We start from the raw sequence: 16,935 nt of genomic DNA on the forward strand, positions 1-16,935 counted from the left end.
CTCAGTCATTCATCGAGGGGAGGGGGCCCCTCGATAAAATATTAACGCACATGAATACACTCTGACTTCCTGTCCCCTGACAAAATGAATGATTATATATCACATGTTGTTGAGGCCTGTGTACTCTACTACCAATAAAGATCTTAAGTAATGACATAACAACAACAGTTTAGTGATCCTATACATTCAAGAAATATTTATGGAGCCAAACTCTGGTTTACTCCGGGTAATAAACTTAATATTTAAATCAAATCTGATCCTAAGCTTAACAACGTACTAGTCTAAATATTAATTAATTAGTGACATTAAACTAATACGATTAAATTTGTGAGGAAAATAAATATACTATGTACTCTTGATGAGGAGACCCTTTCCGGCCTGGGTTCGAATCCTCCGAGGGTTCATAGAGAGTCTACATCTAGCATTGATAATATTTAGGGAATTGGGTCATCAGAGATTTGTACACGGGCGTGGGACTTGCGGGACCAATGTCCTCCCAACAAGGTGATGGTTCACTCTAGGGGCAGGTTATCTCAGCACAGGTCCCTTCAGGGGTAGGTTCTGTCAGGGCAGGTTCCTTCAGGGTAGACTCGGGGCAGGTTCCTTCAGGGTAGACTCGGGGCAGGTTCCTTCAGGGTAGACTCGGGGCAGGTTCCTTCAAGGTAGGTTCGGGGCAGGTTCCTTCAGGGTAGAATTAGGGCAGGTTCCTTCAGGGTAGACTCGGGGCAGGTTCCTTCAGGGTAGAATTAGGGCAGGTTCCTTCAAGGTAGAATTAGGGCAGGTTCCTTCAGGGTAAACTCAGGGCAGGTTCCTTCAGGGTAGACTCAGTTCAGGTTCCTTCAGGGTAGACTCGGGGCAGGTTCCTTCAGGGTAGAATTAGGGCAGGTTCCTTCAAGGTAGACTCGGGGCAGGTTCCTTCAGGGTAGACTCGGGGCAGGTTCCTTCAGGGTAGACTCGGGGCAGGTTCCTTCAGGGTAGAATTAGGGCAGGTTCCTTCAAGGTAGAATTAGGGCAGGTTCCTTCAGGGTAAACTCAGGGCAGGTTCCTTCAGGGTAGACTCAGTTCAGGTTCCTTCAGGGTAGACTCGGGGCAGGTTCCTTCAGGGTAGAATTAGGGCAGGTTCCTTCAGGGTAGACTCGGGGCAGGTTCCTTCAGGGTAGAATTAGGGCAGGTTCCTTCAGGGTAGACTCGGGGCAGGTTCCTTCAGGGTAAACTCAGGGCAGGTTCCTTCAGGGTAGACTCGGGGCAGGTTCCTTCAGGGTAGAATTAGGGCAGGTTCCTTCAGGGTAGACTCGGGGCAGGTTCCTTCAGGGTAGAATTAGGGCAGGTTCCTTCAGGGTAGACTCGGGGCAGGTTCCTTCAGGGTAGACTCGGGGCAGGTTCCTTCAGGGTAGACTCGGGGCAGGTTCCTTCAGGGTAAACTCAGGGCAGGTTCCTTCTGGATTGACTCAGGGCAGGTTCCTACAAAGTAGACTCAGTTAAGGTAGGTTCCTTCAAAGTAGACTCAGCTAAGGTAGGTTCCTTCAAAGTAGAAGTAGACTCAGTCAGGACAGGTCCCTTCAGGGTAGACTCAGTCAGGACAGGTTCCTTCAGGGTAGACTCATCCAGGGACAGGTTCCTTCAGGGTAGACTCCTCCAGGGACAGGTTCCTTCAGGGTAGACTCATCCAGGGACAGGTTCCTTCAGGGTAGACTCATCCAGGGACAGGTTCCTTCTGGGTAGACTCATCCAGGGACAGGTTCCTTCAGGGTAGACTCATCCAGGGACAGGTTCCTTCAGGGTAGACTCATCCAGGGTCAGGTTCCTTCAGGGTAGACTCCTCCAGGGACAGGTTCCTTCAGGGTAGACTCATCCAGGGACAGGTTCCTTCAGGGTAGACTCATCCAGGGACAGGTTCCTTCAGGGTAGACTCATCCAGGGACAGGTTCCTTCAGGGTAGACTCATCCAGGGACAGGTTCCTTCAGGGTAGACTCATCCAGGGACAGGTTCCTTCAGGGTAGACTCATCCAGGGACAGGTTCCTTCAGGGTAGACTCATCCAGGGACAGGTTCCTTCAGGGTAGACTCATTCAGGGACAGGTTCCTTCAGGGTAGACTCATTCAGGGACAGGTTCCTTCAGGGTAGACTCATCCAGGGACAGGTTCCTTCAGGGTAGACTGATCCAGGGACAGGTTCCTTCAGGGTAGACTCATCCAGGGACAGGTTCCTTCAGGGTAGACTCATTCAGGGACAGGTTCCTTCAGGGTAGACTCATCCAGGGACAGGTTCCTTCAGGGTAGACTCATTCAGGGACAGGTTCCTTCAGGGTAGACTCATCCAGGGACAGGTTCCATCAGGGTAGACTCATCCAGGGACAGGGTGACTGACGACACTCACTGCCTGGGACTGGTGTGAACAGTGAGGCATGAGGAGGCAGCAGAGCGTGCCTCTCGCAGACATCAACACATGCCTCGCCTGACTCATGCCTTAATTACCGCAGGTCTTGCCTAGCTTTTATCATCAAAGGCGCCTCCATCATCACGAAGCTTGGACCATTACACAGCTACCCGCCAATAATAGCCCAATTTTCATCCTTAACTTCACACTCCCCCCTTCCCCCCTCAACCACTCCTTCCTTACCTCTCTCCCTCTCTCCAATTTCCCAATTCACTCACTCCATCTCTATTTCTCTCACAATTCCTTCCTTTCTCTCACATATTCCCTTTCTCTTACTTCCATTCTTCCTCACATCAGGTCTTCCTAACTCACTCTCTGCCGCTCGCATATTCCTTTCCTCTCTCACTCGCTTCTTTCCTCACATGCACTACTCTCACACACTCACAGATGTGTGTGGTGGTGTGAGTGCGCCACAGGATGTGGAAGGGTGGTGGTGGTTGTGGTGGTAGTGGTTGTGTGGTGGTGGTGGTTGGGTGGTGGTGGTGGTGGTTAGGTGGTGGTGGTGGTGGTGGTGGTGGTGGTAGTGGTTGGGTGGTGGTGGTGGTGGTTGGGTGGTGGTGGTTGGGTGGTGGTGGTGGTGGGGGTGGTGGTTAGGTGGTGGTGGGGATGGTTGTGGTGGTGGTGGTGGTTATGGTTGGGTGGTTGGGAGGTGGTGGTGGTTGGGTGGTGGTGGTGATTGTGGTGGTGGTTGTGGTGGTTGGGTGGTGGTGGTGGTGGTTGCGTGGTTGGGTGGTGGTTGGGTGGTGGTGGTGGTGGTGGTGGTTTGTGGTGGTGGTGGTTGGGTGGCGGTGGTGGTGGTTGGGTGGTGGTGGTTGGGTGGTGGTGGTGGTTGGGTGGCGGTGGTGGTGGTGGTGGTTGGGTGGTGGTGGTAGTTGGGTGGTGGTGGTGGTTGGGTGGTGGTGGTAGTTGGGTGGTGGTGGTGGTGGTGGTGGTTGGGTGGTAGTTGAGTGGTGGTGGTGTTGGTGGTGGTGGTTGGGTGGTGGTGGTGGTGGTGGTTGGTTGTTGGTGGTGGTGGTTGGGTGGTGGTGGTGGTTGGATGGTCGTGGTGGTTGGATGGTCGTGGTGGTGGTGGTGGTGGTTTGGTGGTGGGGTGGTTGAGTGGTAGTAGTGGTGGTGGTTGAGTGGTAGTGGTGGTGGTGGTTGGGTAGTGGTGGTGGTGGTGGTTTGTGGTGGTGGTGGTTGGGTGGCGGTGGTGGTGGTTGGGTGGTGGTGGTTGGGTGGTGGTGGTGGTTGGGTGGCGGTGGTGGTGGTGGTGGTTGGGTGGTGGTGGTAGTTGGGTGGTGGTGGTAGTTGGGTGGTGGTGGTGGTGGTGGTGGTGGTTGGGTGGTAGTTGGGTGGTGGTGGTGTTGGTGGTGGTGGTTGGGTGGTGGTGGTGGTGGTGGTTGGTTGTTGGTGGTGGTGGTTGGGTGGTGGTGGTGGTTGGATGGTCGTGGTGGTGGTGGTTGGGTGGTGGTGGTGGTGGTTGGGTGGTGGTGGTGGTGGTTTGGTGGTGGGGTGGTTGAGTGGTAGTAGTGGTGGTGGTTGAGTGGTAGTGGTGGTGGTGGTTGGGTAGTGGTGGTGGTTGGGTGGTGGTGGTGGTGGTTGGGTGGTGGTGGTGGTTGGGTGGTGGTGGTGGTGGTGGTTGGGTGGTGGTTGGGTGCTGGTGGTGGTGGGTGGGAGGGAGGGATGGAGGAGGAGGAGGATTGATGCTGTAAGATATTACTGGGGCCTGGATGGCCCCACCAGGCCATGGCGCCATTGTGTGTCTCCTTGGCTGGTAGTGGTGTTTATGGGGTGGTGCTGGTCGCGATGGGGAAGTGGGTATGGTGTGGCTGGTTGTTAGTCAACACTGCAGGATGGTGATGCTGGGTTTCCACCACCGATCTCAGATTATGAAGGGCTGTTGGGAGAAGAGTTGTGAATGGGGAAGGGATAGGCATATGAGAAGAGCGAGGTGTGTGACTGTGATGGGCATGATGGGGTGTGGGAGTGAATGGAGTGGTGAAGTGACAGGCGGTGGGAATGATTGTGAACGACGTGTGGTGACAGGTGGTGAGGGTGATTGTGAATGAAGTGGTGATGTGACAGACGGTGGAAGGGGGTTGAGAATGAAGTGGTGATCATCAAAAGGTTACACAAAGAAAATTGTTTTCGTTCGCTAGGCTAGTGAAGGAAAATTTTAATTTCTCACTGTTACGGACCCGAGTCCAGCGTCGTAGCACGGAGCAGTGACGACAACGCCATCTGTGAGTCCGCTCCCGAAACCCCCTCCAAATGGACGACGCCATCTAGTGAGGACGGGATATACCGGCCACAGGTGCTGGATTCCCGTCTTGATCAGCTCATAACATAGCCGCTGCTGACCTCTGGTGAGGTGGCGCTTAGACAGCAACGCCATCTATGGAGTGGATAGGTGGACGTTTGTGTCTAAGCCTGTAAGTGAAGTTCCCTAGTCCCAGTACTAATGACGTGTCTGATTACAGAGTCGACCTGGGACTGCTGTATTGGACGATGGGGCAGTCTACCCAAGGCAGCCAAGGTCTCTTCATGAGTTTGCTCTGCAGAAGCTGTGAGTCACCCCCGGATGAACACTGTTGAGAGTGTTAGCCTGCCTGTGACGTGGCAGTACCAGGATTCGTCCTATCCGGGGCTGGCTGCTGGAAGAGACTAGCCACTGTGGTGCTGAGAGAGGAGAGTGATCAGCGGAATCACACGAGGCTCCTGCCTAGGGCTCGCAACCCTAGTATCGGTCATGGAGTGGCCTACACAGCGAAGCTGATCGGAACCTGCCAGCTACAGGCTGGATTTATGGTTGAAGGCATCCATGACGGAGCACCCAGTGGGACTGTGTTTTGGCTGGCCTATGTCCAGGGTAGATTCGCCTAGAGAAGCCAAGAGGATTCAGCGTGGGCCACGAAGAAGGGAACCAGGGCTACTCATCGTGAGCACCGTGGAGCATCCCGTGTCTTCCGGGGAAGGCGATTCTGTACATTGTGTATTTACACCCCCCATGTGACAGTTTATATATTTATTTATGGTGGTGGTGATTATATATATAAAGCAGTGCATTTGTATCCCTTCCCCTTTAATTTAACTTGCATTATGGAACACACCCCTTGAAAGCCACTACTAACTTGGGGCCGGATACCCAAACTCTAATAACATCAGAGAAGAACCCGGTTGCGACCCAATAGGGCCGCAACACTCGCGCAAAAAAAAAACTAGTTTCAAACGCCTGGCCATAAAGTGTACACTCGCTACCTTGATCTAATCATAACAATACCTTCAGAGTGGAGCCATTACTATAAACAACCATCAAATAATGACTGGTCACAATTACCTCTCCGGCATCCAGCCTTAAAGATAATTACATTTTAAATTTAAAATAATAATTCACGTACAATTTCCCAACACAATAGTGATGGTGAATTATGTTTTTATTATATTAAATAATAAAGATATGCAAATATTCTTAAATTAATAATAATTTTACACACCGACACTAGACTTAATCACAAGCGAAAATCGACTTTGCGTGTGAACCTCACATTAAACAATAATATTATATTTCTCACTCGCAGTGATGGATAATCTCGATGCCAAGATTGAATAATTATTATAAGTCACCTTCTCACGTGAAATAATCTCTCTCCCTCTCTCTCTTACATATATATGTTGTTAAATATGACCGAGAAAGTAAGAATAATAATTCTAACACGAATTTTCTCAATATTTCCAGGCGATTAACAATGCATAAGCAACAGGGCTCCATCAAGGAACATATAATCTCTTCCCACAACCAGAGAAGTCTTAACAAACAACACAGAAATCATCGATAGATACAGCGATAGCAGGCGGCTTGACATCTGCAAGGCACTACATATCAAAATGTCATCAACAGCCAATTAATGCACAACTGTATTCTACCCACTTCAAGACTCCGTACCAATATAGAAGCATCAAGAGGAAGTATGGGCCAATAGGCCCATTGCAGTTACTTCCATTCTTCCCTCTCATTTATTCAATTTATACCCATTGCACCGTGTTCTGTCTTGTGTTGGTCAAAGGTTTGTTCACCTCATCCAAAACTGTTGCAACATATCACCTCACCCAAATGCGAGTTTATAAGACAAGCTGTTCAATGTTAGCATTAAGTAAAACTCTGTTTTCAGGTTATAGTTGTGTATGTGTAAACTAAAGTCTTTGAAAATCTAATAAGTTATTACGAAACGCGTTCAAGCGTCGCGCTAGACTAGAAATAAAAATGAATTTTTGGAGAATTGATTTTTCAATTACCATCGACAGTAAAAAGAAATATTGAGAAAATTGGTGTTAGAATTATTTATCTTATTAATTATTAATCTTATCTTATTATTATTAATCTTTTTCGGTCATATTTAACAACATATGTTTACAAGAAAGACTGCTACCAAAATATACTAATATATATATATATATATATGTATATATATATATGAACCAGACTGAATGATACCCCAGGCATATATGCAACTGAAAACTCCTCACCCCAGAAGTGACTCTAACGCATACTGCCAGGAGCACTATGCAACTGTTGTACTGGAGACCTTAACCACTCAACCATCAGACCGTACAAAAGATGATGGTAGCCGAAACAATTTGCCCATCATCCCAACAGCACTTTGATGGTAATCTTTGGCAAAGTTATTTTATCAAATCTCCTTACTTTGTGGGGCCATGTGCGCAACACATATGCAAACAAGCCTGAATGGTCCTCCAGGCATATATGCAACTGAAAGCTCCATTTGTGTTGATTGCATGCATGCTGTGCATGCCGGGGGGCTGTGCATGCCTAGGGCTGTAAGTGCCGAGGGAGATGTGCATGCCGAGGTATGTGCATACCGGGGGCTGTGCATGCCGGGGGCTGCACATGTCGGGGGTCTGTGCATGCCGAGGTATGTGCATGCCGGGGGGGGCTGTGCATGCCGAGGTATGTGCATGCTGGGGGGGCTGCACATGTCGGGGAGCTGTGTATGCTGGAGACTGTGCATGCCGGGGGCTGAGCATGCCGGGGGCTGTGCATGCCGGGGGCTGTGCATGCCAGGGGCTGTGTATGCCGGGGGGCTGTGCATGCCTGGGTGGGGGAATGCTGTGCATGCCGGGGGCTGTGCATGCCGGGAGCTGCACATGCCTGGGGCTGTGCATGCCAAGGGTTGTGTATGCCGGGTGCTGTGCATGCCAGGGGGCTGTGCATGCTGGGAACTGTGCATGCCGAGGGCTGTGCATGCCAGGGGGCTCTGCATGCCGGGGACCGTGCATGCTGGGGCGCTGTGCATGCCGGGGGGCTGTGCATGCCGGGGGGCTGTGCATTCCGGGGGGGATGTGCATGCCGGGAAACTGTGCATTCCGGGGAACTGTGCAGGCCGGAGGGCAGTGCATGCCGGGGGGCTGTGCATGTGGGGGGGGGGCTGTGCATGCCGGGGGGCTGTTCAGGCCGGGGGGCTGTGCATGCCGGGGGCTGTTCAGGCCGGGGGCTGTGCATGCCGGGGGGCTGTGCATGCCGGGGGGCTTTGCATGCCAGGGGGCTGTGCATGCCGGGGGCTGTGCATGCCGGGGGGGGGGCAGGCATGCCGGGGGCTGTGCATGCCAGGGGGCTGTGCATGCCGGGGGGCTGTGGATGCCGGGGGGCTGTGCATGCCGGGGGGCTAGGCATGCCAGGGGGCTGTTCATGCCGGGGGGCTGTGCATGCCGGGGGGCTGTGCATGCCGGGGGGCCAGGCATGCCGGGGGGCTGTGGATGCCGAGGGGCTAGGCATGACAGGGGGCTGTGGATGCCGGGGGGCTGTGCATGCCGGGGGGCCAGGCATGCCGGGGGGCTGCACAGCCCCCATTACTGCATTAGACATTCTACAATAACAAGGCTCCTGTGGATCTTGCTACAATAGCAAGGCTCCTGTGGATCTTGCTACAATAGCAAGGCTCCTGTGAATCTTGCTTCAATAGCAAGGCTCCTGTGGATCTTGCTACAATAGCAAGGCTCCTGTGGATCTTGCTACAATAGCAAGGCTCCTGTGAATCTTGCTACAATAGCAAGGCTCCTGTGGATCTTGCTACAATAGCAAGGCTCCTGTGGATCTTGCTACAATAGCAAGGCTCCTGTGGATCTTGCTACAATAGCAAGGCTCCTGTGGATCTTGCTACAATAGCAAGGCTCCTGTGGATCTTGCTACAATAGCAAGGCTCCTGTGGATCTTGCTACAATAGCAAGGCTCCTGTGGATCTTGCTACAATAGCAAGGCTCCTGTGGATCTTGCTACAATAGCAAGGCTCCTGTGGATCTTGCTACAATACCAAGGCTCCTGTGGATCTTGCTACAATACCAAGGCTCCTGTGGATCTTGCTACAATACCAAGGCTCCTGTGGATCTTGCTACAATACCAAGGCTCCTGTGGATCTTGCTACAATACCAAGGCTCCTGTGGATCTTGCTACAATACCAAGGCTCCTGTGGATCTTGCTACAATAGCAAGGCTCCTGTGGATCTTGCTACAATAGCAAGGCTCCTGTGGATCTTGCTACAATAGCAAGGCTCCTGTGGATCTTGCTACAATAGCAAGGCTCCTGTGGATCTTGCTACAATAGCAAGGCTCCTGTGGATCTTGCTACAATAGCAAGGCTCCTGTGGATCTTGCTACAATAGCAAGGCTCCTGTGGATCTTGCTACAATAGCAAGGCTCCTGTGGATCTTGCTACAATAGCAAGGCTCCTGTGGATCTTGCTACAATAGCAAGGCTCCTGTGGATCTTGCTACAATAGCAAGGCTCCTGTGGATCTTGCTACAATAGCAAGGCTCCTGTGGATCTTGCTACAATAGCAAGGCTCCTGTGGATCTTGCTACAATAGCAAGGCTCCTGTGGATCTTGCTACAATAGCAAGGCTCCTGTGGATCTTGCTACAATAGCAAGGCTCCTGTGGATCTTGCTACAATAGCAAGGCTCCTGTGGATCTTGCTACAATAGCAAGGCTCCTGTGGATCTTGCTACAATAGCAAGGCTCCTGTGGATCTTGCTACAATAGCAAGGCTCCTGTGGATCTTGCTACAATAGCAAGGCTCCTGTGGATCTTGCTACAATAGCAAGGCTCCTGTGGATCTTGCTACAATAGCAAGGCTCCTGTGGATCTTGCTACAATAGCAAGGCTCCTGTGGATCTTGCTACAATAGCAAGGCTCCTGTGGATCTTGCTACAATAGCAAGGCTCCTGTGGATCTTGCTACAATAGCAAGGCTCCTGTGGATCTTGCTACAATAGCAAGGCTCCTGTGGATCTTGCTACAATAGCAAGGCTCCTGTGGATCTTGCTACAATAGCAAGGCTCCTGTGGATCTTGCTACAATAGCAAGGCTCCTGTGGATCTTGCTACAATAGCAAGGCTCCTGTGGATCTTGCTACAATAGCAAGGCTCCTGTGGATCTTGCTACAATAGCAAGGCTCCTGTGGATCTTGCTACAATAGCAAGGCTCCTGTGGATCTTGCTACAATAGCAAGGCTCCTGTGGATCTTGCTACAATAGCAAGGCTCCTGTGGATCTTGCTACAATAGCAAGGCTCCTGTGGATCTTGCTACAATAGCAAGGCTCCTGTGGATCTTGCTACAATAGCAAGGCTCCTGTGGATCTTGCTAAAATAGCAAGGCTCCTGTGGATCTTGCTACAATAGCAAGGCTCCTGTGGATCTTGCTACAATAGCAAGGCTCCTGTGGATCTTGCTACAATAGCAAGGCTCCTGTGGATCTTGCTACAATAGCAAGGCTCCTGTGGATCTTGCTACAATAGCAAGGCTCCTGTGGATCTTGCTACAATAGCAAGGCTCCTGTGGATCTTGCTACAATAGCAAGGTGGGCCTCAGGAGCTACAGCCTGACCACGCAAGCCCGTCTTGGTCACCAGACTCACAAATGGTATCACCCACTGTTTTTAAAAGACATATAAAAGAGGCTTTGTTATCATTACACATTTCTGCTTGGAATGTCGCAGTGTGTACATAGAGCTAAAACAGTTTAATGATGGGTGGAACATTTTGGGCATTCAGAGATTTTTTCTGTTGTGCACTTTACCCACTCCCTTCTCTCTGTCTCTGTCTCTGTCTCTGTCTCTCTCTGTCTCTCTCTGTCTCTCTCTGTCTCTCTGTCTCTCTCTGTCTCTGTCTCTGTCTCTGTCTCTCTCTCTCTCTCTCTCTCTCTCTCTCTCTCTCTCTCTCTCTCTCTCTCTCTCTCTCTCTCTCTCTCTCTCTCTCTCTCTCTCTCTCTCTCTCTCTCTCTCTCTCTCTCTCTCTCTCTCTCTCTCTCTCTCTCTCTGTCTCTCTCTCTGTCTCTCTCTCTGTCTCTCTCTCTCTCTCTCTCTCTCTCTCTCTCTGTCTCTCTCTCTCTCTCTCTCTCTCTCTCTCTCTCTCTCTGTCTCTCTCTGTCTCTCTCTCTGTCTCTCTCTCTCTCTCTCTCTCTCTCTCTCTCTCTCTCTCTCTCTCTCTCTCCTACCCTCTATAATCCCCCTCTTCTTCTATCTCTCTTTATTTGTTACTTGGAAACTGATTCATCACACTGTCATGACTGGAGTAAGCAAGGGCTGGGTCTGTATTATATGCTGTAAAGGCTGCGGCCCAAGTGTAAAAAACCCACAAAAATACGCATAAATATTAAAACATAAATATATTTGTATAGTTACGTAAATAATTTGTTTAATTTGCTATACAACCAGATAAGACGATAAATATACATGTCGCCAGTAATAGTATTGTGTTCATGTTGGAAAACGTTTAAAATGCGATGACTTTTACACTGTAGATTGTCGCTCCTCGTCCAATATTGTAATTATGTAAGTCTATTACAATATATTACAGTATATTACATTGTAAGTCTACACTGTAATATAATGGGTGATTGACTAGCGCAAGATACTGTGGGATTGGTGCTAGGTGACTATTGATACATGGCGATAGATAGGTGGGTGGATAGATAGATGGGTAGATTGATGAATGGATAGATAGTTGGATAAACGGATGGATAGACAGATGAGTAGATTGATGGATATACGGATGCACAAATAAATGTATAGATAGAAGGATGCACAGATGAATAGGAAAATTGATTGATGGATACATGGATGAACGAGTAAATGGATGGAAAATGGACAGATTTATGGATAGATGAATGGGCAGATGAAGAGATGGATGGATAAATTGATAGATAGTTGGAGAGATAGAGGATAGATTGATGGATTTATGGATGTATAGATGGATAGGTGGATGGATAGATAGAAGGGTGGATAGTTGGATGGAAAGATGGATGGATGGACAGAAGGATGCACAGATTGATTTATAGACAGCTGGATTGGGTAGATCAATAGATATATGATAGGTGGATAGATGTATGAATAGGTGGATGTATAGATGTATGGAGGGATGTATAGATGGATAGATAAATGGTTAGACAGAGGGATAGCTATGTGAATATAGGATAGATGATGGATAGGTGGAAATATTGATAGATCGATAGATATATAGCAGGATGGATAGGTAGATTGATGGATGGATAGATGGACAAATGGGAGACAGACCCGGACCACGCCGGGTAACCCCACTAGTAATACACAGAGGTCAGGGGGCCGGGTACGTCAGTGACAACGGTTTTCTCCTCCGTCGTGACTCTTCTTGTGACTCGGGACTCTTGTGACTCTTGTGACTTCTTGTGACTTCTTGTGACTCTTCTTGTGACTCGGGACTCTTGTGACTTCTTGTGACTCTTCTTGTGACTCGGGACTCTTGTGACTTCTTGTGACTCTTCTTGTGACGACTCGATGCTTTAACATAAGTAACCAAACCCCAGCCCAGTGTTACACTTTAAAATGTAAATATGTGAAGAACGAGGGGAAAATATAGTTGCTTTGGGCTTATAATGAAAGTGAGGCTCCAACCAGAGACTCAATATTAAAAGCGTTGGCGCACACAAGCGCACACGTGGAAACGCGCACGAACAAACAAATACACACTTACATACACGCACGCACACGCGTGCACGCACACGTTACACGCACTAGGGGGACACAGGTGGAAACTGAGTGCCCAAATGAGCCACAGACATATTAGAAAGAACTTTTTTAGTGTCAGAGTGGTTGACAAATGGAATGCATTAGGAAGTGATGTGGTGGAGGCTGACTCCATACACAGTTTAAAGTGTATATATGATAGAGCCCAATAGGCTCAGGAACCTGTTCACCTGTTGATTGACGGTTGAGAGGCGGGACCAAAGAGCCAGAGCTCAACCCCCGCAAGCACAATTAGGTGAGTACAATTAGCTGAGTACATACGTAACGAACAACCACAAAGAAGCTGAAAGGATGTTACACCACCACTAAGGGTTCAGGTAATTAAGACGAGCATTAGCCCCTGGGTTCTACAAGCAGTGTCTGAAGGCAAAAAGAAGCAGCAGCAGCAAAGGGGGATGTAAGAAATATAGAGAACATAGAGCAGAAGGAAATCACAATGCTTTCAAAGAGGCCAGAAATAAGTAAGCAGAAACTAGGAGAGTGGCAGAGAAATAATACGAGAATGACATTGCATACAAGGCTAAGTCCGAGCCAAAACTCTTCCATAGCAATATCAGGAGGAAGATGACAGGGAATGATCATGTTATCAATATTGAAAAAAGCGAGGGAGGACACACACAAAATGATTTGGCGGTATGTGAGGAACTTAACAAAGGTCTTCAGGAAGTATTCAAGCTGGAACCTGATTTGCTAGTAAAACAAAGAACCCAAACCGAACGGGCAGTTCCACAGGAACCAATCGAGCTGTGGTGGGTATGTGGGCCTGCGGGCCGCTCCAAGCAACAGCCTGGTGGACCAAGCTCTCACAAGTCAAGCCTGGCCTCGGGCCGGGCTTGGGGAGTAGAAGAACTCCCAGAACCCCATCAACCAGGCATCAACCAGGAAAGCTTCATTGAAATAACTGTCATGAGAAGAAGTATAGAAACAATTGCAGGAACTGGATGTGACAAAAGCCGGGTGACCAGACAAAATATCTCCATAAACACTAAAAGAGACAGCTGAAGCATTGTCAAACCCACTTGCCATGATATCCAATTTCTCTCTAGAAACGGGAGAACTTCATGACTGCTAGAAAATGGCTAACGCGTTGCCAATCTACAAGAAAGAGGGAAGACATAAACCGTTAAACTACAGACCTTATCACTAACAAGTTGTGAGAATATACTCCCAGGGGGTCACTGCGAACACACAGATGTGTGTGTGTGCCCTATACATCCACACTCAGTGGATGTGAGAGTATGGATTTTCCTTTATCCTTAAGCACTTCTTAGCCCCACCTTGGGCGTCAGATGTGTAAAGACCAATTTTACTCCACAAGTCAACACCGCGCTGGGCCCAAGAATGTGAGATTATTGCTGGTTAAGGAGATGTGACTTCGAATGTTTGCCTTGACAAACAAATTAATACACTACGGTGGCGAGGCCAAAACGCCAAATATCTCAGTTCTTCAGGTGGAGACGAAGGTCTGGGCGGTCTTCAAATCCACAAGCAATACCAGACACCTTCCTCACTTGGGTCGTTCTTTCTGCAACTTTCTTGCAAGCAAATCTAGCAGGTAGCGGATGGGTTTTCACACCCAATTATAATTTAGTGCTTTGGCTAGAACCTGAGCCAACTCAAATCAATGACATAGTAGCAAATGGGTGAGGAAAGATGGGGGGACAGTACTGAAGAATGAGGAATAACATCAAAGTCACGTGTCTTAACAAAAATAGATTTATTCAACAACTTACTAAATACACAGTGACCAACGTTCTTCACGTTACTCAAGAGTGTCACTTCAACAAGTGTCAAAACATCACATCAGGTCTCCGGACCCACCACACTACAGGTGCAAAGAGACCCACTGGACAGGTCACGAACAACAATGAACTAACTTGAACATTACGTGAACACTTTTGGTCAATACTGCACTCGTCACTGGCAGTCTCAAACACTTCACCAACACAACAAATTTACGCACACGTAAATAATACAAAGAGCCCTGTTACCAAGACAGTCACAACAATAACAATAGTTCATTACTTTAACAATGTCTCCAAGACATACAATCACAATCAAAGAATTTACGTTAATGACACTCACTCAGTCAACAATCAATTTGCCACAAAATTCATTAATTACATGTCTTAGATAATTAACAATTAATGAGTTACATTAATTACGTTATTTACGCCGTCACACTGACAAGCCAATAACAAGATGTCACTAGACACCACAATACACAACACAATGAGAATTACAATTTAAACTTGTCACAAAGACAATTAACCGCTAATTACCCTACTATGGTGTCACTAAGACATCCGTAGTAATCAATCTCTCAAAACTTCCTGCAATAGATGTTAAACAATCCCATCTCTGAAAATATGTTTCTAAGTTCTAAGGTTTCGTAGTTCTAAGGTTCCTGGTTCGATCCCCGGCGGAGACGGAAACAAATGGGCAGAGTTTCTTTCATCTTGATGCCCCTGTTCACCTAGCAGTAAATAGGTAACTGGGAGTTAGACAGCTGCTACGGGCTGCTTCCTGGGGATGTGTAACAAAAAGGAGGTCTGGTCGAGGACCGGGCCGCGGGGACGCTAAGCCCGGGAATCATCTCAAGATAACCTCAAGATTAACCACACACAAACGTGACCTGTTATTTCACTACTGACACGGTCTGGGAAGGTTAAGAGCTCTCACTCAGCTGACAGTTTAACTCTTCCACATCCTCCTTGGATCACAACACAGAGAAAACTCCAAATCTCTAACGATCCGAGATTGAGTGATTACCAAAAATAATGTGTGCACACTATAAATAACCCGGGATTTGTACTCACATTAAATTCACAGCGATCACGCCCACTCACAGCTGACCCTGAGGACGTTCTGGCTGGCAGGTAGACTGTAGACATCCCTGAGGACGTTCTGGCTGGCAGGTAGACTGTAGACATCCCTGAGGACGTTCTGGCTGGCAGGTAGACTGTAGACATCCCTGAGGACGTTCTGGCTGGCAGGTAGACTGTAGACATCCCTGAGGACGTTCTGGCTGGCAGGTAGACTGTAGACATCCCTGAGGACGTTCTGGCTGGCAGGTAGACTGTAGACATCCCTGAGGACGTTCTGGCTGGCAGGTAGACTGTAGACATCCCTGAGGACGTTCTGGCTGGCAGGTAGACTGTAGACATCCCTGAGGACGTTCTGGCTGGCAGGTAGACTGTAGACATCCCTGAGGACGTTCTGGCTGGCAGGTAGACTGTAGACATAAACGAAGGAAACCCAATACTGTATCAACAATATCTGATAAGGTTTCACCCTCCAGCATTCCAGATGACAGATGGTAAATCCAGGTGAAAACTTGGTGGCACAATGCAAGCTGGTCAATAAACCTGACACGACCTTTACACAAACAGTCTTTGGATGATGTTCACTCACACCACTCCTTGGGCCAGATTCACGAAGCAGTTACGCAAGCACTTACGAACGTGTACATCTGTCCTCAATATTTGACGGCTTTTCTTACATTTATTAAACAGTTTGCAAGCATGAAAACTTGCCAATCAACTGTTGTTATTGTTATAAACAGCACCCTGGTGCTTAAGGCTCATTATCCGTTTAATAATAGTAAACAAAGCCGCCAAAGATTGGGAAAAGGTGTACAAGTTCGTAAGTGCCTGCGTAACTGCTTCGGGAATCTGGCCCCTTGACAACAAATATGGGGAAAAACCCACATTTGCGACTCCCGTTTTCTTTACCGCACGCAAGAGCAAACACCGTCTCAAGTGAAGGGAATATTTCACACCTCACTCTCGTCTACCTTGAAGTTATCTTGAGATTATTTCGGGGCTTAGCGTCCCCGCGGCCCAATCCCCCACCAGGCCTCCTTTTTGTTACACATACCCAGGAAGCAGCCCGTAGCAGCTGCCTAACTCCCAGATACCTAATTTACTGCTAGGTGAACAGAGGTATCAGGGTGAAAGAAACTGCCCATTTGTTACCGCCTCCACCTGGGGTTCCACGCTACACGCTACAGCTAAACATATATACGCTATATGTTTAGATAGCTACATCAGTTACATGTTGCTGCAGAATTCAGGATACTCTGAACAACAGCTAATACGCTACAGCTAAACACTCGCTCGTTCATTATCGCCTCTAAACTTTCTACCTTGATTGTTTCTTTAAGATGATCACTGCTAGATGGACAATCACTCCTCCCTTAGACCACATATGACACCGAGTCTTCCACTGAATTAGTTATGCTTGATTTCTCTTTTCTCAATCTCTCTGCTTCCTAGTAAATCACTCATGCTAGTACTTCCCGCACTGCTGTACCAGACAGACGGGCACGAGGTCTGGCCTTGTCCTGGACCGTCGTTTCGCCATAATTTCTTCATCCAGTTCGATGTAAGATTCAATTGCATCGCGAAAGTTCACCAGGGATACGGTACCTGGTTTGTTTCTCAGC

This window comes from Procambarus clarkii, chromosome 8 (assembly GCF_040958095.1).
Source record: "Procambarus clarkii isolate CNS0578487 chromosome 8, FALCON_Pclarkii_2.0, whole genome shotgun sequence".
Lineage (NCBI taxonomy): Eukaryota > Metazoa > Arthropoda > Malacostraca > Decapoda > Cambaridae > Procambarus > Procambarus clarkii.